Below are 22897 nucleotides of genomic sequence, written 5' to 3' on the forward strand. Positions count from 1 at the left end.
TGGGATAATGTGTCAACATTTCAGGCTACCAAGTATTTGTTGAATGCCCACTCTGTGTTAGGCATTGCACTTGGCATTAGGAATACAGAGGTGTGTACCAGGGCCCTAGCCTCCAAGAAAATGTTTCAGTTTTAGAAATACATTTAAATAATTTAAAAAGGTTATATAGTGTAGAATTTCCTAACTTAGCGTGACTAGATAAAATATCTAATTTTCAACATCAGCTTTGAATAACTTGTGGAGAGTTTTCTATTGGTATTTATTTATTGAGACAGAGTTTTGCTCTGTCACCCAGGCTGGAGTGTAGTGGCACGATCTTGGCTCGCTGCAACCTCTGCCTCTTGGGTTCAAGTGATTCCCCTGCTTCAGCCTCCCGAGTAGCTGGAATTGCAGGTGTGCACCGCCATGACCGGCTAATTTTTGTATTTTCAGTAGAGACAAGGTTTCCCCATGTTGGCCAGGCTGGTGTCAAACTCCTGACCTCAGGTGATCCGCCTGACTCGACCTCCCAAAGTGCTAGGATTATGGGGTAAAGAGGTTTTTAAATTAGTACTGTCCAAATTCAGTGACTGACTAATGATAGCTAATGGAAAGCTGAAATGTTCAGTTCCAACCAAAATCCTGAGGCAAGTAGTAGTTTTGTTACATTCCTTAAGAGACAGAATGAATTCCTGTAGAAATGCATAACGCCTATATTTACATAACAGAAAATGTTTGGCAGAAAATAAAGTGCTGCTCCTACTTGTCGGTAGTGCTGTCATTGTAGGAATTAGTATCTTTCTTTTTCAGAAGAAATTTTTTAAATAATGAAAGTAGAATGTGTTGGAGGTGCCATGTCACTTCATCTGTCAATAAACATAAAATACCAGTAACTCAATGGTATTTTCCGAAGTGTTGTAGTGAAGTAGAATTTGAGTTTTGGTATCACATGAACATAGGTTTAAGTCCCTATAATCTCACCTTTTAAATGACCTCTTATTTCTAAATAAACATTTTCTCACCCACATTAACAGGGAAATAGCATGGTATTGAGGGCTAGAGGTTACGTTCATAAAGTATCTGGGTCTTAGTAGATGTGATATTTGAATTATTAACAAAATTATTCGTAGGAATTGATTTTATTAGGGCATTATTTTAGAAGTCCTGAATAAAAGTGATCTGGCAAATTATATTTTAGTTCACATGGTAGAAACTTATGAGAATCTATCCTAGTTGAGTGGTAATATAGTAGGATGAGATCAAGCAATGAGGAAAAAAAGGAGAAAATCAGCGTTTAAAAAAAAAAAAAACCAGGCAAAAACTGCAATATCTCAAGTCAGCTTACAAATGGAAGTGCCTTCCAGCCCACAGTACAGTATTGGATTCGTGTTTTTGTATGCTACATATACATCTTAGTGAAGACAGAAATGATCATACACAGTTCATTTCCCATTTTTCATGTAAAAAAAAGTTTACATCTGCCATTATATTATAGAAACAGAGCTATCTAGATAAAGCCTCATTTGTAAGAAATAATGACTCACCTTCAGGACACAGATGGAGGGCTGTGCTATTGCGCCAGGAAAATTTCCTCTTCCAAGTCAGCAATAGAAAACATTAAGTTCCTGGCTAGTAGTCCAGTTCCCATCTTGATTCTCTTTACTATCTTTTTGGACTCTTCATAAACAAAAGAAATGGAGAATAAATATGTACAGGGCCAAGTGATTAAACAGAATTAAAAGTTATGTATACATATTTTATGTCCTTAATTGTAGACTGACTAGCCTCCCCAAGATTCCATTTTAGAAGATATTTGGCAAAACATCAAATTGCCTCTTGGTGCAGTATCATTTTTTAATTGTTTTTAATTGTCTAGACCTGGATTTACCTCAGTACAGTAGATATCAGGATAGTGGAAGTGCAGGCAGTTAGAAGTATGTCATTTTGTGGGGAGGCTGCGGCTGATATCTTAAATATTTGACATATTCATAATATTTTTTGAATATATCTCTGAACAACCTTGTAAAGTGAATAAAACAGGCAATTTTCTCAAATTATAGACAGGAAAACTAAATTTCGAAGTTACAGATAGTATGTGGCAGAAAGGGTAGTAAAATAAGCCTTCTTTCACCCTTACCTACAACCATTAGAACCACAGAATATGTTTTCTCTTGTGTCTTTCAGGGTGTACCTATTAACAGTACTGATGGTTTGCATATAGGTTGGTGCAAAAGTCATTGCAGTTTTTGCAATTACTTTTAATGTCAAAAGCCGCATCTCTAATGCAGCTTTTTATTCTAAGTAAAAATCCTTCCAACTCAAATAGGTTAACTCTTTCACATGGACATTAGGGCCTTGAGCACATCAGGCTCACATTGCCACTACTCTGGAAGGCCACAGGGATATTTTCATAGTCAGATATTGGCAGCTATCTCAAATAACAAGCCTATACTTGGATTACAAAATCTCTTCAGCTTAGACTCTTGTTATCTTTTGTTGCATGTCAATTTATTTGTAGGAGGATTGGAGACATTCGGTACAAAAAGATACTTTGTAAGTTTATGAATGAATTCTGCTCTATGTAAGACGATAGACTAGATTTTTGGAGGTAACACTATAAAACAAGTATATTGGATGTATATGTATATGCCTGTGTGTGTGCATATGTATATATGTCTGTATATACTGTTAGCCTTTTGCATCTGGAAATTCAACCAACCATAGATAAACAATATTTTAAAAACAACAAAAGTAACAAAACAATCATAAAAATGATACATACAAAAACAATACAGTATAACAAGCATTCACATAAGATTTACATTGTATTAGGTAATATAAGTAATCTAGAGATGATTTAAAGTATACGAGAGGATGTGCACTCTTTCTCCCACTTTGGAATGCAGTGGCGTGATCATAACCCACTGCAGCCTTGATATCCTGGGCTCAAGTAATCCTCCTGCCCCAGCCTCTTGAGTAGCTGGGACCACGAGTGTACACCACCACACCCAGTTACTTTTTAAATTTTTTGTAGAGACGGTATCTCGCTATGTTGCCCAGGCTGGTCTTAAACTCCTGAGCTGAAGTGATCCTCCCACCTCAGCCTCTGAAAATGCTGAGATTACAGGTGTGAGCCACCACGTCCCAGTCAACCCCGTCTTAAAAAAAAAAAAAAGTAACATACAGTGAGAAGTAACCAAATGTCTAATTGGGATTGAATGGAACAGAGAAAGAGATTGGATTAAAGACAGTATTTGGAAATAATATAGCTAGAATTTTCTGGAGATAATGAAAGACATCAAAGATTTAAGAAGACCAATGATTACCCAAGCAAAACAGATAAAAATAAATCTACACCTAGATATGTCACAGTGGAACAGCAGATAACCAAAGACAAAATTAAATCACAAAAGCAGTCTGAGAAAAATGCATATTACTCAAAGGGAACTATTAAACTAATAGCCGACTTCTCCAAAAAAAAACAAAAAACAAAAAAAACAAAGCCAAAATAATATATTCAATATGCTAAATGAAAATAACTGCCAAGTTAAAATTCTGTATACAGTAAAAGTTTCATGCAAGCATGGGTGTAAAATAAATACATTTTCAGATGAAAACAGAGGAACTTTCTAACCAGTAATTCCTGTTTTAGGAATCTGAAAAGGAAGTATTTCAGTAAAAAAGAAAGTGAATCTAAATAGAAGGTCTGAGGAGCAAAAAAGAATGAAGGACCAAGGAAATGATGAATGTGTGAATAATTCTAATGAAATACTGACTTATAAAACAAAATTAATAATATTTTGGGTGGGCATGGTGGCTCACGTCTGAAATCCCAACACTTTGGGAGGCCAAAGTGGGAGGAATACCTTAGCCCAAGAGTTTGAGACCAGCCTGGGCAACATAGGAAGACCCTGTCTCCACAAAAAAATTAAAGTTGGGCATGGTGATGCACGCCTGTGGTCCCAACTACTTGGGAAGCTGAGGTGGGAGGATTGCTTGAGCCCATGAGATCAAGACTGTAGTGAGTTGTAATTGCACCACCACATTCCATTCTGGGTGACAGAGTGAGACCCTGTCTTTAAAAAAAAAAAAAAAAAAAAGTGTCAAAATAGTGTCTTAAGTGAGTAAATTTTTTTTTTTTTTTTTTTTTTTTTGAGACGGAGTCTCGCTGTGCTCCCAGGCTGGAGTGCAGTGGCGTGATCTCGGCTCGCTGCAAGCTCCGCCTCCCAGGTTCACGCCATTCTCCCGCCTCAGCCTCCCAAGTAGCTGAGACTACAGGCGCCCGCCACCACACCCGGCTAGTTTTTTGTATTTTTAGTAGAGACGGGGTTTCACCATGTTAGCCAGGATAGTCTCGATCTCCTGACCTCGTGATCCACCCGCCTCGGCCTCCCAAAGTGCTGGGATTACAGGCTTGAGCCACCGCGCCCGGCCGAGTAAATTTTTTAAGAAGATAAAATACAAGGCAAGAATAACATAATTCAAAGTTGAATTTAAATATTCTAAATTCATTGTATTGCCCAAGAGAAAAGATACTGATTAGCTTCAGACTTCATGAAACACACACACACACACACACATTAATTTAATTTATAAAATAACTAGTAAAAGAAAAGGAAAAATGTGTACAACTTTGAAAGAGAGGCAGACAGAAAAACGGAGGTGTTAAAAAATGATTAATATAAAAAGGGCAAGAAAGGAAAGGAAACAAAAAATTAACAGAATAAGTAGACTGCATTAAATGAAATAGTAGCTATAAACCCAATGATATCAGTATTTACATTAAATGTAAATGGTCTAAAATTTCAGGAAAAAATCTTCAGATTGGGTTAAAATATCCAAAAAAAACCATAATAACAAGACAAAATGAAACAAGACAAAATAAAAATGAAATCTAAATCTACACCATCTATTAAAAATACATTTAAAGCATAGTATACAGAAATTTTGACATTAAAAAGACAGCAAAATATACCATATAATTAATAACTGAAAGAAAGACAGTATAGCTACTAAAATAGATAAAATAGCTAAGAGAGTAAAAGAACATTACTGGAGACATAGCTGTTAACTTCATAGTTATACAAAGATCTATTCATGAGGAAGATATAGCAATTTGAAACATGTATTTATGCAATAACATGGTGACCAAATATATAAAGTAAAAACTGACAGGAATATGAAAACAAATAGATAATTTCACTAATTGACAGAACAAGCTGGAAAAAAATCTAAGTTTATAAAATATTTGAAAAACATGACGGACAAAATTGAAATGACTATATGATATTCTGCACCCAAATGCAGAATACAAATTATTTTCATGCATACAGGGAAAATTGACAAAAGTTGACTACTTACTAGGCCATTGAGAAAGTTTTAATAAAGTTAGTGAAATTTAATTCATACAAACACTGTTCTCTGACCGTAACATATAAGCTAAAAATGATGTATAAAATGATAACTAGAAAATTAGCAAGTATTTGGAAATTACTAAACATTTTGAAATAACTAAACATTTTGAAATAATCCATGAATCAAAAATCATATTGAAAATCAGAAAAATTTTAAAAACTGAACTATAACAAAATACTAGATATCAAAACTTGCCAGATGAATCTAAAGCAGTATTCAAAACAAAATTAACAGACTTAAATGCATACATTATCAAAAATAAGGCTGAAAATGAATGTCCAATCTTATATAAAGCATTACAAAGAAATGAAAGCAAAATGCCATTCCCAATGTTATGAATGTGGAATAACCTTGATATTAGTGAGAAAAAAATACAAGAGTAGTTCAGTTATCAACACAGATGCAAAAAGTCCTTAAAATATTAGAAAATTGGTCTCAAAAAGAATTAGAAAATTGAAGGAATCTACTTATGAAGAGAAAAATACATTATGACCACATTAGGTTTATCTTAGGAATGCAAAGTTGGTTTAACATTAGAAAATCAATTCGTATATTTACAGCTTTAACAGATTAGATTTGCAGATTGATATGGAGAGCATGGACTTTTCCATAAGTGGCTCTGGAAACACAGGGTATCAATATGGAAAAAAATCAGGCCACTCCCTCATACTATACCCCAAATAAATTAGAGTTGCATTATAAACCTAAATGTAAAGTACAAAATTATGAGGATTTCAGAAAATGATATAGGAGAATATTTACATGATCTTGCAGTAAATGAAGGATTTCAGAAAGCAGCAATTTAAAAAAGCAGTAAATCTGACTACATTAAAATACAGAACTTTGGTTCATCAGAAAACACCCTGCAGTGAATTTTTATGGAAATTATACTTCAATAAAAGGTGGGGAAAATCCAAAAACTGTATGACACCTGGCAGGGTCAAAAAATAAGCCACAGAGGTGGCAAACATATTTGTAATACAAAATACAAGTACCCAGAATAAGATTAGTAACCAGAGCATATAAAAAAATTGATGAATTAATAAGAAAAGAGCAAACAATGAAATTTGAGAAAAGGACAAAAGATTTCAAGAGGCACTTCACAAAAGAAATGCAAATGACCAATAAATATTTGTAAAGATGCTCAAACTTAGTAATCAGGGAAATTAAAATTGCAATTAAATGCCAGTTAATAGTCACCAGATTGGCAAAAATTAAAAGTGTGACAATACTTATGCTGGCAGGCATATGGAGCCATAGGAACTCTCATATACTTCTGGTGGAAACGTAAATTGATACAAACTATATTAAAAAGCAATTTAGCATTACATAGCAGTAGAAAAGTGTGAACCCTATGATCCAGAAATTCCATTATTAGGTATATAACCTACAGAAAGGGTTACACCTGAGCACCGAGATCCATATAAAAGAATTATTTGTAGCAGTATTGCTAGTAATTATTCCAAACTGAAACAACTGCATTGTAAAAACAACAACAAAAAGGATACTGAAATTGATGCCTTTAGTAATACAATCAATTATTACGCAGGTGAAGAAGCTGAGGCGCAAAGAAGTGAAACTGTTTACCCCAAATCACAAAAATTAAGTGGCAGAGGTGGGGTTTGCCTCCAAGTAATCTAACACTAAATCTTTAGCTATTATATTATACTCTGCTGCCTCTCATGAATTTGTTGCGGGTAGAAAGGAATTAAATTAGGTTGAGGTATATGAAATTGATATTTTTGCAGTTTAGGGAGTTGAATATTAGCAATTTCATATGACTCAGCCTAATAGTTTAAAAGTTCTGAGCCCAATTGGCCTGAAATCACATAGTCCGGTGTAACAGTCTGCTTCTCCCTAGGGGTCTCAGTTTCTTTTCTTTTTTTTTTTTTTTTTGAGACGGAGTCTCGCTGTGTTGCCCAGGCTGGAGTGCAGTGGCGCGATCTCGGCTCACTGCAAGCTCCGCCTCCCGGGGTTCCCGCCATTCTCCTGCCTCAGCCTCCCGAGTAGCTGGGACTACAGGCGCCCGCCACCGCGGCCGGCTAGTTTTATTGTATTTTTTTAGTAGAGACGGGGTTTCATCGTGTTAGCCAGGATGGTCTCGATCTCCTGACCTCGTGATCCACCTGTCTCGGCCTCCCAAAGTGCTGGGATTACAGGCTTGAGCCACCGCGCCCGGCCGGGTCTCAGTTTCTAAGTTGTGTTTTATCAGTTAAAAAAAAGGTGGGATTAGCCGGGCGCGGTGGCTCAAGCCTGTAATCCCAGCACTTTGGGAGGCCGAGACGGGCGGATCACGAGGTCAGGAGATCGAGACCATCCTGGCTAACACGGTGAAACCCCGTCTCTACTAAAAAATACAAAAACTAGCCGGGCGAAGTGGCGGGCGCCTGTAGTCCCAGCTACTCGGGAGGCTGAGGCAGGAGAATGGCGTGAACCCGGGAGGCGGAGCTTGCAGTGAGCTGAGATCCGGCCACCGCACTCCAGCCTGGGCGACAGAGCCAGACTCAGTCTCAAAAAAAAAAAAAAAAAAAAAAAAAAAAAAAAAAAAAAAAGGTGGGATTTTTGGTTTTGTTTTGTTTTGTTTTGGGGTTGTTTTGTTTTTTGTTTTTTGTTTTTTTGCTTTTTTCCCCTAAAAGCCATCATTGCTAAAGTATTCTGGTTGATTCTTTCTCCTGGTTTTCATTTTGTTAAGTGGCTGTGGCACAAAACACAGGCAACTGAAGTGAAAGCAATTACAATTTTCTACATGTGCCAAGAAATATAGTCTTTGGCATGCATTTGTACTAGTCACCCACTTTTGGGCAACAGAGAGACTTGCCAAATTCAACGACCCAGACGAATCTTTTTCTGGACCACATTATATCCTGAATAAGAGGGAACCATCTGTCCTTGGGCCTGGTTTCCCAGAGGACTCTATACAACACAAATCCACCAATAAAATTGAAAGAGCCTTCCAAAATGTTATAGAAGCCAATCGCTGTAGTACACATTGCATCAGTTTGCATGTAATAACACATTGCATCAATTTGCATGCAGAAAAATATCTACCAGAACTGTATTTTAAGGTTTTAAGAAAGCAGTAGAACACAGAGGAGTATGAAAAGCAGGTCGTGAAAAATTGGGTTCCAGAAAATATTTATGATTTCACAAGTCAGAAATCTGTTGAGTATGGAAAAAATGAACTGAAAGTTTATAAATGCTTGAGAGACCTCATCTTGAACACAGGAGATTGAATTAAATAGCTTAGGAAAGGAAAAATATAAACTAGCCTTCAGTTTTGTTCTAAATGGTTCTAATGGTTGAAAGCCAGGATTTTCTTTTCATGTAGAAATAAAGGCATCAAAGCTAAATTAGAAATCCTCAAAATATTCCCTGGAATAATGGGGAAATTAATTTTTCAATACATTTTGAGTTTAGATAAGGGTTTGAAGAATGAGAAAATCCTGTTAAAGTTCAGGAATAAGTCCTGCATCTTTTTACCCAATAGCATTAATTAAACTAAGAGAAAACTAAGTAATTTCCTGTTCCTACCCCCGCATTTCCTCTCTTCTATCTCCGGAACAACTACAGATTTTGACTAAGCATATACACTTTGGATTCTAATAACATTTTTACCCTTCATGAGTTCAGCAGTATTGATTTTTTTTTTTTTTTTTTTTTTGATACGGAGTTTCATCCTTGTTGCCCAGGCTGGAGTGCAATGGTGCCTTCTCGGCTCACTGCAACCTCTGCTTCCCTGGTTCAGGCAATTCTCCTGTCTCAGCCTCCCAAGTAGCTGGGAATAGAGGTGCCCACCACCTGCCCAGCTAAATTTTTTGTATTTTTAGTAGAAATGGGGTTTCACCATGTTGGCCAGGCTGGTCTTGAACTCCCGACCTCAGGTGATCCACCTGCCTCAGCCTCCCAAAGTGATGGAATTGCAGGGGTGAGCCACCGCGCCTGGCCCCATGAGTATGGATTCTAATAACATTTTTACCCTTAATGAATAAAATCTTCCCAATTCAGATGAAAAGATGTATAGATACAAGCAAAGGCAGGGACTTTTTTTTTCAGATAGGGTCTTGCTCTGTTGTCCAAGGTGGAGTGCTATGGCATAATCATGGCTCACTTCAGCCTCAATTTCCCAGGGCTCAAGTGATCCTCCCACCTCAGCCTCCCAGGTAGCTGGGACTACAGGTATATGCCACATGCCCAGCTAATTTTTGTATTTTTTGTAGAGATGGGATTTTGCCATGTTGCTCAGCTGGTCTCAAACTCATGGGGTCAAGCAATCTACCTGTGTCAGCCTCCCAAAGTGTTGGGATTACAGGCATGAGGCACCACGCCCATTGGGATATTTTTGGAAAATATTGTCAATATATCTCATATTCAAGTTTTCATCTTCCTACTTTAACTTATGTTTGACATGAAATGACTTTATTAATGTCAGTCTTTTCAACGTAAACTGAAAGAACTATTAGAAAAATTACAGTTCTCAGGAAAGCTCAGACCTCCCTTAGTGACATTATCTCAAGAAGGAAATTATTTGCTTCACACTTTAGGCGCAGGGATAATTCTATAGGAAAGAATTTGCAACAGTTTAATTACCCTTTTGTGATAATTTAAAAAGAAGAGTACTTGAGATTTCAGCTGTGCCACAGAATGCCAAATATTTTACTGTAGGTCTTGTTTTGTTACTATGTAAGAGATTTAAGATTAATGTTTTATCATACTTTACACGTACAAGTAACGGAATATCCTCGTGCTTCTCTCTGACTGCAGTCGTATACCCTACAAAATATTGAGGCAGATATTCCCAGACCTTCAATTTCTCATTGGAAATTAAGCTTTTGAACATGTATACATATGTAACAAACCTGCGCGTTGTGCACATGTACCCTAGAACTTAAAGTATAATAATTTAAAAAAGAAAGAAAGTGTCATTAATTCTTTCTCAGTTGATTCCTGCAAGGAGGCTAATCTGTTCCAGGCCTTTCTCAGAAAGAAAGAAAATAATTAACTAATTAACTGTAATTAGAAGTGATCTTAATTGTTAAGATTTTTTAAAAAATGCTAACAACCTCTAAAAATTAAAAAAAATCATCAGAAGTTCTTTAGTTTAATTAGTTCCCACTTTTAAATTTGTAACTAATTTTGTGACCGTAGAGGTCACAAAAGGAAATATTGCTAGCGTACCCACAACTAAGGTCAATATTGATAAGAAGGATAACAAGTTTGTGTCTTATCCAAGGACTCTCATAAACTCATGATTCCTCATCTTTACAACGGGAATGATCATAGTATGTGCCTCACTCGATATGAGGACTAAGGCACCTTAGGTATGGGATATAAGGAATCGTGTATGAGGACAATGCACCTGTAACAGTGCCTGGCACATAGTAAGCAACATGTAAGTATTGCCTACTATTATTGTAAAATAATATGTTTAGCATTCTAAGAATTCTGTTTTATTTCCTATCAAGTTTTTATATTTATCTGCAGGTACTTAAAGTGTCTTTTGAACAAAATGCTGAGTTAGGTTTACACTTCTAAGTGTTTATATTTTGGTTACATTTTGCATAAAATAAATTGTTTACTCTGAGATAGACTATAAGTGATTGAACAGTCTGTGAGAGATATTACTGCATTGTTTTTGTTATTCAGTCATATTAGAACCTAAAAATATCTATATAGTACATGGAGTTAGATGTCTGTTCCCTTTTTGCAGACCTCTAGGGACAAGATCCCATCCCACTCTTCCCTTTCAGGATAATCAAAAACTTTATGGTATTCAAGAAGTTCTACAAGAGTTTAAATGCGAATATCCAGTTCTGTGTCCTTCCAAATCCTTACTCCTGCTCATTTTATTGTATTTATAATGAGTTTTAAATGCAATTTCTTCCCTATTATATGCATATGTTTGAAGGAAATAAAGTTTAAAAATACCATTACAGTGAAATGTTTTACAAAATCAGAAAGATTCCTAATCCCAGCCAATTAACCACTTAGGTTAGGTAATATTGAAGTTGACCCACCTCGTTACAGCAAAGATAATTTTCTACTTTGTGGGAATTCATTATAATTGGCTGTGTGATAGATAAATAGATAGACTTTCATTCTATTTGTAAAAATTCATTTTAGAAGTTTAAAAATAAGCACTTAAACCAATGTATATGTCTATTAGAGGTGTAGGGTAGAAAATGAATACCCCTTTTCTTTCTCTCATTTAGAAAATAGCACTGATTAACTTCCAACAATATATTGAATAGATTATGACACTTGTTTCATCTGCATTTAATGAATTCCATGAAGATTTAAACACAGAAAAGAGTATTTTGCCCATTTCTTCTTATTCACAAGTTTTATTATGGAAACAATAAAACTATTCTTTATGCTCAAGATTATTTAGTTCATCAATGGAACATTTGGATTTTTTTAAATAAGTAAATGAGAAGTTGCAATGAGCTGAGATCACATCACTGCACTCCAGCCTGGGCGCCCGGGGGAGACCCTGTCTCCAAAAAAAAAAAAAAAAAAGCAAACAAATTGTTTCATATATTTTTCTAGCAGTATCAAAGAAGAGAAATTGCCAAGATCCTTTTAAATTCTGAATTAATATGGCTTTCTGACCATGTTTCTGACCATGCCAATTAATAGCACCATAAGCATGTCAACCAAATCCATAAATGGACTTACATAATACATAATAATAATTCAATCATAGAATTGATCATAAGATTTGCAGAAAAATCAAATAAACCAACACATTTATCATATTCTGGTACATTGATCTGAATGTGCTTATGAATATTCAGATACAAGCATATAAATGAGTATAGGAATGCATACCAACACATCAAAATTGACAGAGCAGTCCATGCAAATTTTTTTAGCCCCTCTTTAATCCACAGGAAGTGAAAGTACTATTACTTTAAGAAGAGATAATCCATTGCATTGGGATGAGGGAAAGAGAGGGTATGGGGTAGAAGAAAGAAGTGAATTCTTTCTCTCTTCTCAGAAAACACTGGAAAATTTCCTCCCACTCCCAAGTTTATAACTATTCAATTCAAAACTATAAGTAGGAAAATGGAATAGCTTGAGCCAAATTTTGTTCAATATTTGCCAATTAGAGATAAGAAGTACATTCATTCATTCATTCATTCATTCAGATACTGAGTATTTACACTAGGTGCTGGGTTTACAGTGATAAACAAAAAGCATAGTCCTTACCTTAAAGGAAATTGAAATCTTGTATAGAACCACAGACAATAAACACACAGACACACAGACACACACACACACACACACACACACACAGCTATTATCTAATGTTTTAATTAAATAATTATAAAATGGCTGAGGAATTTGGAAAATCTGAGTTTACTAGTCCATATTTCCCATACCTAAACTTGATGCGTGATCTTTAGAAGGTCATTTTCATTCATTGTAGTCACAATTCTTAGAACGTGACCATGTGCATCAGAATTTCTTGATATTTGGATCAGCATTTTAACATGCTCTTCAGGTAATTATGAGGCACTCTAAAATTCAAAACTCACTGTACCATGTGATCTTTCTTTTAGAAAGGCAATTTCTACTACTAAGCCTTGGGGTCTATCCATTATTGTTCAGACATATAATACTTTTCTTTTGTTTTGTTTTATTTTTATTTTTTTATTTTACTTTAAGTTCCGGATACATGTGCAGAATGTGCAAGTTTCTTACATAGGTAAATGTGTGTCATGGTAGTTTGCTGCACCCATCAACCCATCACCTAGGTATTAAGCACCACATGCATCAGCTATTTGTCCTGATGTTCTCCCTCCCCTCTCCCGCACCAACAGGCCCCAGTGTATGTTGTTCCCTTCGCCATGTCCATGTGTTCTCATCTTTCAGCTCCCACTTGTGAATGAAAACATGAGGTGTTTGGTTTTCTGTTCCTGTGTTAGTTTGCTGAGGTTGATGGTTTCCAGCTTCATCCATGTCCCTGCAAAGGACATGATCTGATTCCTCTTTATGACTGCATAGTATTCCATGGTATATATATACCACATTTTCTTTATCCAGTCAATCATTGATGTACACTTGCATTGATCTCATGTCTTTGGTATTGTGAATTGTGTTGCAATAAGCATATGTGTGCATGTATCTTTATAATAGAATGATTTATATTCCCTTGCGTATATACCCACTAGTGGAACTGCTGGGTCAAATGGTATTTCTGGTTCTAGATCCTTGAGAAATCGTCACACTATCTTCCACAGTGATTGAACTAATTACATTCCCACCAACAGTGTAAAAGCGTTCCTATTTCTCCACAACCTCACCAGCATCTATTGCTTCTTAACTTTTTAATAATCGCTATTCTGACTGGCGTGAGATGGTATCTCATTGTGGTTTTGATTTGCGTTCTTCTAATGATCAGTGATGTTGAACTTTTATTCATATGTTTGTTGTCTGCATAAATATCTTCTTTTAAGAAGTGTCTGTTCATAGTCTTTGCCCCATTTTTGATGGGGTTGTTTGTTTTTTACTTGTTAATTTAAGTTTCTTCTAAATTCTAGATATTAGACCTATGTTAGATGGGTAGATTGCAGAAATTTTCTCCCATTCTGTAGGTTGTCTGCTCACTCTGATGATAGGATTTGTGTGTGTGCGTGTGTGCTGTGCAGAAGCTCTTTAGTTTAATTAGATCCCATTTTTCAATTTTTGCTGTTGTTGCAGTTGCTTTTGGTGAATTCATCATAAAATTTTGCCCAGGCCTACAGACATATAATACTTTTCTAAAGATCGTCTTGTTATTTTCATCTTGATCCCATACATTAATATATTTATCTCAGCCAGTCTAGAAGGCAGAGTGAGATTTTGCGCTATCTTTTAAAAAATTATTTAAGAGTGAGGCTCCTTGGAGGACATTGATGTGTTACTGATCTAATCTCTATACTTCCAGTTATTTGAAGCTATGCATCACTGTCTTCTTTTTATTTCTTGGACATAGAAAGATTAACTTTTCATAGGTAATATTCTTAGATAAATTAACAGTCTTCAACTAGTTCTCAAATCAAATAGTCTTCAAAGAAAAATCTTTTCCTAACATTTATTAGCTGTATTATCCTATTTCAACCCTCCTTTAATGGGAGATTATTATGAATTTTCATAGTTATCTTTCTCTTTCATTGATAGGGAGTACAGGATTGAAAGTCAGGAGATCTGGTATCTAGATCTGGCTCTATTATTGAATAATGCATAAACACAGAAAAATCAGTAGACAACACCTTAGACTTTATTATTTATTTATTTATTCATCCATCCATCCATCCATCCATTAATTCAACCAATATATATTAAGCACTTACTACTTTGTATCAGACACTCTGCTAATCATTGCAGCTGGAGTGGTGAATATAAACAGACATAAAACATATTCATGGAATAAGAGAGACAATAAATAAAATAAAAGAGTCAGTATAGAGTAAGTTAGATGTTAGTGAGTGCTATGAAGAAAAATAAAATGGTGAGAATAGAGAGAATCAGAGAGAAGAGAGAGAGAAGCATGTACAGTGTTTTGTTAATGATACCTGTACAAGATCACTTGATCATGATCGGTGATTTTAGTATTTGGTTAGTGTTTGTGACAACTTTAAAAGTCTATGCTTTACTGTTTCCTCCCTCAATCAGAAAATAACATGAAAATAGCAAAAGCTTAAGGAAGACTCACTAATATTTCAAATCCCAAAATTATATAACCAAAATGCCTGCACCTTATTTCTAGATGTGTTCTTTGTTGCTCGTGTAAGAGGCAGGCAATAATAAACACCTATCACGCTTGTTTTTGCTAATTTATGGCTACTCTTTTAAGCAGCAGAGTACAATCTGGTAATATTCTAAGGATGTGTTCTTCTTCAATTTACTGTTGAGTTTAGCCACATTTCTTTGAAATGTAATAGGCTATCCTGACCCTATGTCAAACAGACCAACTCACCACAAATCAAAGATCTATGTTCCAGACTGGAAGGATCTTTCTCATATTTGTTGTGCTGACAGAGAGCTGTTGTCTCTCAGCTAAGAATACTGTAATCTGAGGATGGGATACTCCAATCACCTCACTGAGGATAAGTCTTTTTGTTAGTTGTATCAGGTCATGCAGATGCATATTCCAAGAAAATGTGACTCTCATCTAATAACAGCATACGCTAAATTGTTAAGAAGAGTGTCCACTGTCACGGGAAATACTCCTCGGATAAATGTGAGATATCCCTAAAATAATTCATCCTGGTAAGGTTAGTTTCATTGAAATTGGCTCCAAACATCTGTTTATGCAGCTGCAGCTGGAAAAAGGTTGCGATGAAGTAATTCATCTTGAAAGAAGACATTCTTATTAATGCGTAAGCCAAAGTTAGTTGACTTCCTTTTGCTTACTTTCATTATCACCTTATTTCCTGGCCATAGCTTCTTGCAACTTATGGGCCTTTAGTCAAGCAACATTTTTTAAAGAATATCCTGTTCTGGTAAGACCAATATGTTGTCACCTGAAAAATATTTGGTAATATTTTTGTCTCTCTATATCTTGAATTTTGATGCCTGTAGAGACATTCTTTCTGCCAAGTTGTGGCTTTCTTTACTCCAATCTACCTGTATTTGTCCTGAGGTAAATTCTTGTGAATACCCTTTAATATAGGGTTTTCTAATTATTAAGAGTTCAGTTTCACTGATTGTTCAACACTGTGTCTTATATTTCTAACCTAAGCCACAGTGTATATAAACTAAACATCCATGGGCCCAAAAATGCCTTCAGATTTTACTTCCTGGCCTTAAGGTAATTAAAGGATAAATTCCTTGTTGTGCAATCAGGGTTAAATAGGGTTAGTGTCTGTAAAGGAGCACATTGTTCCATAAGTGTTCTCACTTGGGAAGTTGGCAACAAGTATTTAATCAAGCTAAAGAAAAGTTTGCCAAGGCAGACAGTGGACGGCTGAAATAACCCTAGTCAGACTGGAATGAAGTCTGTTCTCATAAATGGAGTACCTGGCTATAGCCAAGAACAGTATATTTGAAAAATAATAATTCCTGGGATTTGAGGACTGAACTATCAGCAATTAGGGAACAGACAATGTCCGTTTGGGAAACAAGAGTAAAATTAATTTTGTACTTACTACCTATACCAGATGTTCTGGTGTGCATGTGGTAAAAGAGAGGTCTTCGGAAATCACAAATTTTGGTAAGAACATTTGTGTCCTTCATGTGGTTTCAAACAAGTATAAATATAAATCTTGCTGTAGATTAGTAGTATTAGTATTAACATTGCCCTGTTAATATAATCTCATTGAGCCTATAAGAATGATTTGGACAGCTCTATATTCCCCAGATAATTAGGAAGACAACTACTACTTTATACTCAGAGTCTTGGAATTAGAAGAGACCTTAAAATTCAAAGTGCTCTGTTCCTTCATTTTACAGATCTGGAAACCAAGGCTCAGTGAGGTGAATTGATTGTTCTAACGACACAGAGCTAAGTATTATGAAAGCCAGGAGTGGAGTCCATATCCTGGGTTTGTCCACTGAACCAGACCACAGTCCTTTACAATCAAGAGAACCCCTAGGCACTTAGGGCTTCTGGAGAATACCTGGCCTTGGTTGTGCCAGGAAGTTATTAATCTGACAAATAAACAGTGTTTGGGGTTTTAAAGTCAGAAAATAATGTAATTATTGATTTTCCTTAGGATGTGTGTATTTTAGCATGCTTTAAACATTCATGCTTTAACGTCTAAAGTGTTCAGTTGCATGTAATAATTTTTAAAATGTGGATATTAGCAGAAGGCTGCATAACTTAAGGGATTTGACTGATGTTTCAGGCCAGAAGTAGGTTGCCTACACAAAGAGAAATTTCAAATAGGGCTCACATTCTTTAAATTTAGTTAAGTGAAAACCCATCATGTTTTCTCTGCAATGTTAAAAATGTTATGGTGTTAGTCATCACATTAAAATACTACTTAACCATAATATGCTATTGCAGGTCATAGTAAAGACAACACATTATCTTAGCACTGAATAAAAAGCTTTCTCATTCTATACAAATCTACCTTATCTGTGTAAATCCTTGACTCCTCAAACATTAGGAAACATCTGCTGTTAATTAAGTTGCTGATTTCTGAATAAAATATTTTGATAAAGTTATTTTCATAAGGTTAAACAGCCCATAGCGCGTGCATACACACACACACACACACACACACACGTATATATACATGTACACTTTAGTGCCCCAGGTACTAGTGACACAGAGCCATAACACATAATTCCTAACCTTGATGTTTCCAGAAAAAAAGATAAAAAACAATGCAGAGTAGTCTAGATCAAGTGACAAAGATACAATAAGTGCCATGTGAAATAAGAGAAGTGAGAGATAACTAAGAATTAGTCATCAGAGAGAGGCTTCATTGAGACATTATCAAACTCAAATCACATTTTCTTGAAGGTCAAAGTTGCCACTGGTGAATTTCAAGGGATGGAAAATTTTTACTTTATTTTCAATATATTCTCTTAAGATAATATTCTGTAGAGAAACAATCTCTGCCACAACCCACTAAAATTGAATGCTGCTCAAAATTATAAAATAACAAGAAGATAAATTTCAGCATTATGAACCTTGGCATTTGTTATCATGACTTACATCACCACTTGTGAGTTACAAAGGGTTAGCATGAGCCATAAGTCCAAGGGTCACTTGAAATGGCTCCTCTCTGGGGAAAAAAAAAAAAAAAATTACTTTAATTACAAAAAAAAGTATTTTTAGGGATGTTTCAAAAATTTTAGTACATATACATTTTTACCACAGTGGGCAGAAAAATAAGCCTTTTTCAATATCTTAAAATATACTATAAATAATTCATTAACTAAAAAGGAATAACCAGCAGTATAGACTTGAATTCAGCAGTAGATGTATTCATTCAAGAAGTTAGTACTAGGTACTCTTACTTTGAATTACAGAATTTTCTAGGTTCTAGAAAATAAAAGTGAGTAAGTCCACATCAGTGTTTTTAAGGAATAATATAGTTATAATTTGTCTATTTGTATACAAATCATATAATTTGGCTATTTGTATGTTTATATATGCACATATCCCACTATGATAATGTTTGATAAATGCTAAACTAGAGGTATACACAAACTTCTAAGAGGAATATATCAGTTCAGAAGTCTGATTCACTGATTTGTTCTTTTATTCATTTAACTAATATTCATTTAGGGCCCACCATGTGTGAGGCACTGTTCTAGATATTTCCCAAAAAAGGTGACTTTTGAGTAGGGTCTTAAAATGTAACTGGGTTTTTGAGAGGCAGAAAAGAGGAGATAAGGCTTGACTTTATAGACAGTGGGAATGACATAGGAATTAATGAAAATGTAAAAGTGTGATATCATCAGGGAATCTAGCCCTTTGAGTCAATGTCAGAGGAAGCTGGAAAAGGTGGGTAGATGTTAAATTACAATATGCTTTGAATTTCAACTGAAATTAAAGTAAATTTGGAGATTATTGTTTGGACCATAGAACACCATATTTTTCCTATTTAAACTTTTTGAAGCTGTAACAGAAATAATACGATTTCTATTTTAGAAAAATACATTTTGTATGATTACTGGATTTAAGTAGAGGAAGACTGAAGGCATTTAACTTTTACTCACATCCATCTTTTGTACATTTTCTCAAATCATCATCCTATCTGAAGGACATTTATGCCCTGGAAGTAACTCGTGGCATCAGACTGACCTTGGCCACACTTCAGATTGATGGAGAATTTAAGCATTAGCATTTAATTCATTGGCACTTCTTTGGCTAGCCATATATATTTTTTCTTGGCTGTCCTTATTTTTCTCATATATTATGCCAAAGAGCATCTCAGACATCAGTAGCTGGTAATAAGGTGAAATGGCTCCATGTGTCACTGCAATATTTACTTAAAATAGATATTACTAGCAGAACCTTTACAGTGTGGTCCTCGCCTTTGCAATAAAGACAAAGACCAATCTGGTTTAGAAATCAACTCACAGTATTGGTGATCATATAATATATACTGACTTAATCCATAGGAACAAGTTTCTATAGCAATTTATTTAGCTGTCTTCTCACAGAAGCAACTCACATTTCACAATAAGATATGACTCAATAGTTTCTCTGCGCGTGCGTGTCAGCCAATACTGCTTAGTCAGAAGGACTCAAGACAGCCTGTGAAGCAGTAGGGAATATAAGGCAGCAGTGAAAGAACTTAGAGAAGCCATTAATAGGAAATGGAGAGCATTTGGCAGTCTTTATTAGGAGAGGGGAGAAGCAGACCTGTACATTCACAAAGCTACCAAGGCCTAATTCAGGATTTTTTTCCTCAAATGTTATTTCTGGTGTTAATATTTTTCCTCTGGCTTTTCTATGTTGTCTAAGCATACAGTATTCACCCATAAGCATTTAAAAATAGTTGTCTAGATCACATGGAAGAGGTTCTACTCAGAATTGTACATGTTCTTCCAAGGTTCATCCATCATCAGTGTATCCAAGAAAATGTAAGCACTAATTTTCCTGGAATCTAAGGATAGAAAGAAATGCAACATCATTCATTAGTTGCCATAGATAGATGTGGTATCCTGATGTGGTAAAATGAACTCCAATCGGGAGTGATTTTCATGCATGACTCTGACCATTGGGGATGTATTTGCCTGCCTGTTAACATGGTGTACTTTACATAGATTTTTCTAATTTTGTGAGTTAGATCTTAGAAAATAAACACTGGCCCCTTAATAGAATTTGAGCATTTGGGGACAGTTATAACCAATCTGACAAATTCTAACCATCAAATAACTTCCTTGTCAGGAAAGCCTGGTTTGAATACACATATTATAAAGGTATTCAATTGAATAACTTTAATTGATTCAGTCTTTTAAAAAATTATTTTTAATATTTGTGGGTACATGGTAGATGTGTTTGTTTATGGGGTGTACATGAGATCTTTTGATACAAACGTACAATGCATAATAATCACGTCAGGGTGAATGGAGTATCCATCACTTCAAGCATTTATACTTTCTCTGTGTTACAAACAATCTAATTATAATCTTTTAGTTATTTAAAAATGTATAATAAACTATTGCTGACTGTAGTCACCCTGCTGTGCTATCAAATACTAGATCTTATTTGATTCAACCTTTTAATCAAATGGTTTAATTAAATCATTTTAATTGAATTCAAATGATTTAATTTAAATATTAATTTGGTTACATTTTCAAAACCACAAAGAAACCGTCTTTGATGAGAGTAGTAGTGCAATGAGATATAGGGGCAACAAAGAATTCTCCCCCACTTCAAAAAGGTCCATTTATGAAATTTCTTGCATCATTTTTTCAAGAGATCTGCCTAATAAATTAATTTAAATTGAGGCATTGTAATTTTGGAATCAGCAACAGGGATTTTGTAATAGAATTATGGGAGCCATTTAGCACTGGCTATGGTGTATTCATATGTGATTTAATTGCACGAAGTTCCAAATACAAGATCATGAACTTTCTTATCTATCTCTTTTACTTAACAGATAGGGGCCTCTGGAAGCTAGCTGCAAAGTTCAGTCTAATGATCCTGTTAGGTATTGTGATGGGAAATCATAGATGAGAGCAGGAGCTTTCGCACTGAATTTCTGTGCCATTTCCTGGCATTCATACTAAAATTATAAACTACTTAAATCCAAAATGTAGCCATCTTAGAATGTGCCACAGAGTTTCACAACTTAACTTTTTCTCAGAAATATGGTTCAGTATTTTCAGAAAACTAAATTAATTGCTAGAAAGTCCTCTGACTACCCAACCAAACACAAGCTATTATGAAGCCCAGGATGACAATTAAGACTTCATGAAATTTGGCTCATGATGATGCCTTTAGCTTTATATTTTCTGGCCTGATTTTATTGACATGCTATGCTTAGATTCATTTTGTCCACATAGCTGAAAAAAATATTGTAATTCCTCTATTTTCATTCTTCCTTTAAGAAAAATAAATCAAGCCACTTAGATATTGCCTATTCACCTGCCTTTTCAAATAATTAAAGGAACACCTAAATTGTGCTGAGCTGTGTGTTGGGTGCTGGAGATGTAATAGTAAACAAGTGCTTCTTTGTTTTAAGGAGTTGTAATTGAGGAAACTGACATGGCAGCTAATCATTTTAATAGAAAGTGGGATAATTGTAAAGCCAGATCTATGCCAGAGTTTCTTGTGAACATAAAAGGAAAATAATGCATGAACGAGGGGACAATTGCAAGAAAGGATTTGTGAAGGTGGTTACATCTAAGCTAGTGATATTCTGTCTCAAACTTAGGTTTTTCTAGTCTCAAAGTCCACACTTATTCCAATATATTACATGATAGTAGAGGCTGTACAATGCCAAGTTAACAACTAAATGTGGCTGAACAAAAAGTTCCTCAATCTAAAAATAATATGCTTCTATTTCCTGTAAGGTTGTTGAGATAACAAGAATGAAAATCATTAATAAATAGTTCTCTCCAAGATGATGTAATGCTAAAATTGCATATGATTACTTTGTTTATGCAAAATGTTGCAATAACCAAGAGACTTTAAAGTGATCAAAAGAAATAAAATAAAAATTAAAAACCCTTCAGCTTTAGTATATGGATTCTGGAGTAAGATACTGTTATCTACTTTTTAAGAAGGGTAAAACAGCATTTTTTTAATGTTTCAAATGAATGCTTACACCAGAAGACTGTAGAATGCTGAACAATTTTCAGTGATCTTTTTTTTTTTTTTTTTTTTTTTGAGACGGAGTCTCGCTCTGTCGCCCAGGCTGGAGTGCAGTGGCGCAATCTCAGCTCACTGCAAGCTCCGACTCCTGGGTTTACGCCATTCTCCTGCCTCAGCCTCCCGAGTAGCTGGGACTACAGGCACCCGCCACCTCACCCAGCTAGTTTTTTGTATTTTTTAGTAGAGACGGGGTTTCACCGTGTTAGCCAGGATGGTCTCGATCTCCCGACCTCGTGATCCGCCCGTCTCGGCCTCCCAAAGTGCTGGGATTATAGGCTTGAGCCACCAAGCCCGGCCTTCAGTGATCTTAAGTGGTAAGTAAGCTAGTCGTTTGCCCCATAGCATCCTGTGTTAGTGCTCTGTTTAATACCTTCAGCTAGTATTTCCAAGAACTTGTCTACAGGGACATATATTTCCAGCAGAAGGCAATTCAAAAACGATTGAAGTCCTTGGTCTGGTGTCTGCTTCCTTTACATTCTTTCCCTAGGCAATACAACCACTTTCATTTTTTATGCTACCATTTGTTGATGACACCCAGATCTAAAATCCATGCCACAAGCTTTTTCCATACTTTCCCTTCAGGTGTTATGAAGATTTTTTAGGCCAAGAGGAAGGCTTATCTTTGGTGAAAAAGCATGTCAAAGAAAAAAGAAACTGGTCATTGTCCTGGGAACGAAATATAAAGGTTGAGGGTTAGGTATGTAGCCAAATAGTTCATTTAATCTGCAGGAAAGA

At 35.4% G+C, this 22897-nt stretch overlaps 1 protein-coding gene across 3 annotated transcripts in view; it reads left to right on the forward strand.

Moving 5' to 3' along the window:
- The window catches only part of HTR2C (5-hydroxytryptamine receptor 2C), a 308792-nt gene that overhangs the window by 179529 nt on the left and 106366 nt on the right, over positions 1-22897 (forward strand). The gene's annotated exons all lie outside the window — the stretch shown is intronic.

Source organism: Theropithecus gelada, chromosome X (genome assembly GCF_003255815.1).
Source record: "Theropithecus gelada isolate Dixy chromosome X, Tgel_1.0, whole genome shotgun sequence".
NCBI classification, from domain to species: Eukaryota; Metazoa; Chordata; class Mammalia; order Primates; family Cercopithecidae; genus Theropithecus; species Theropithecus gelada.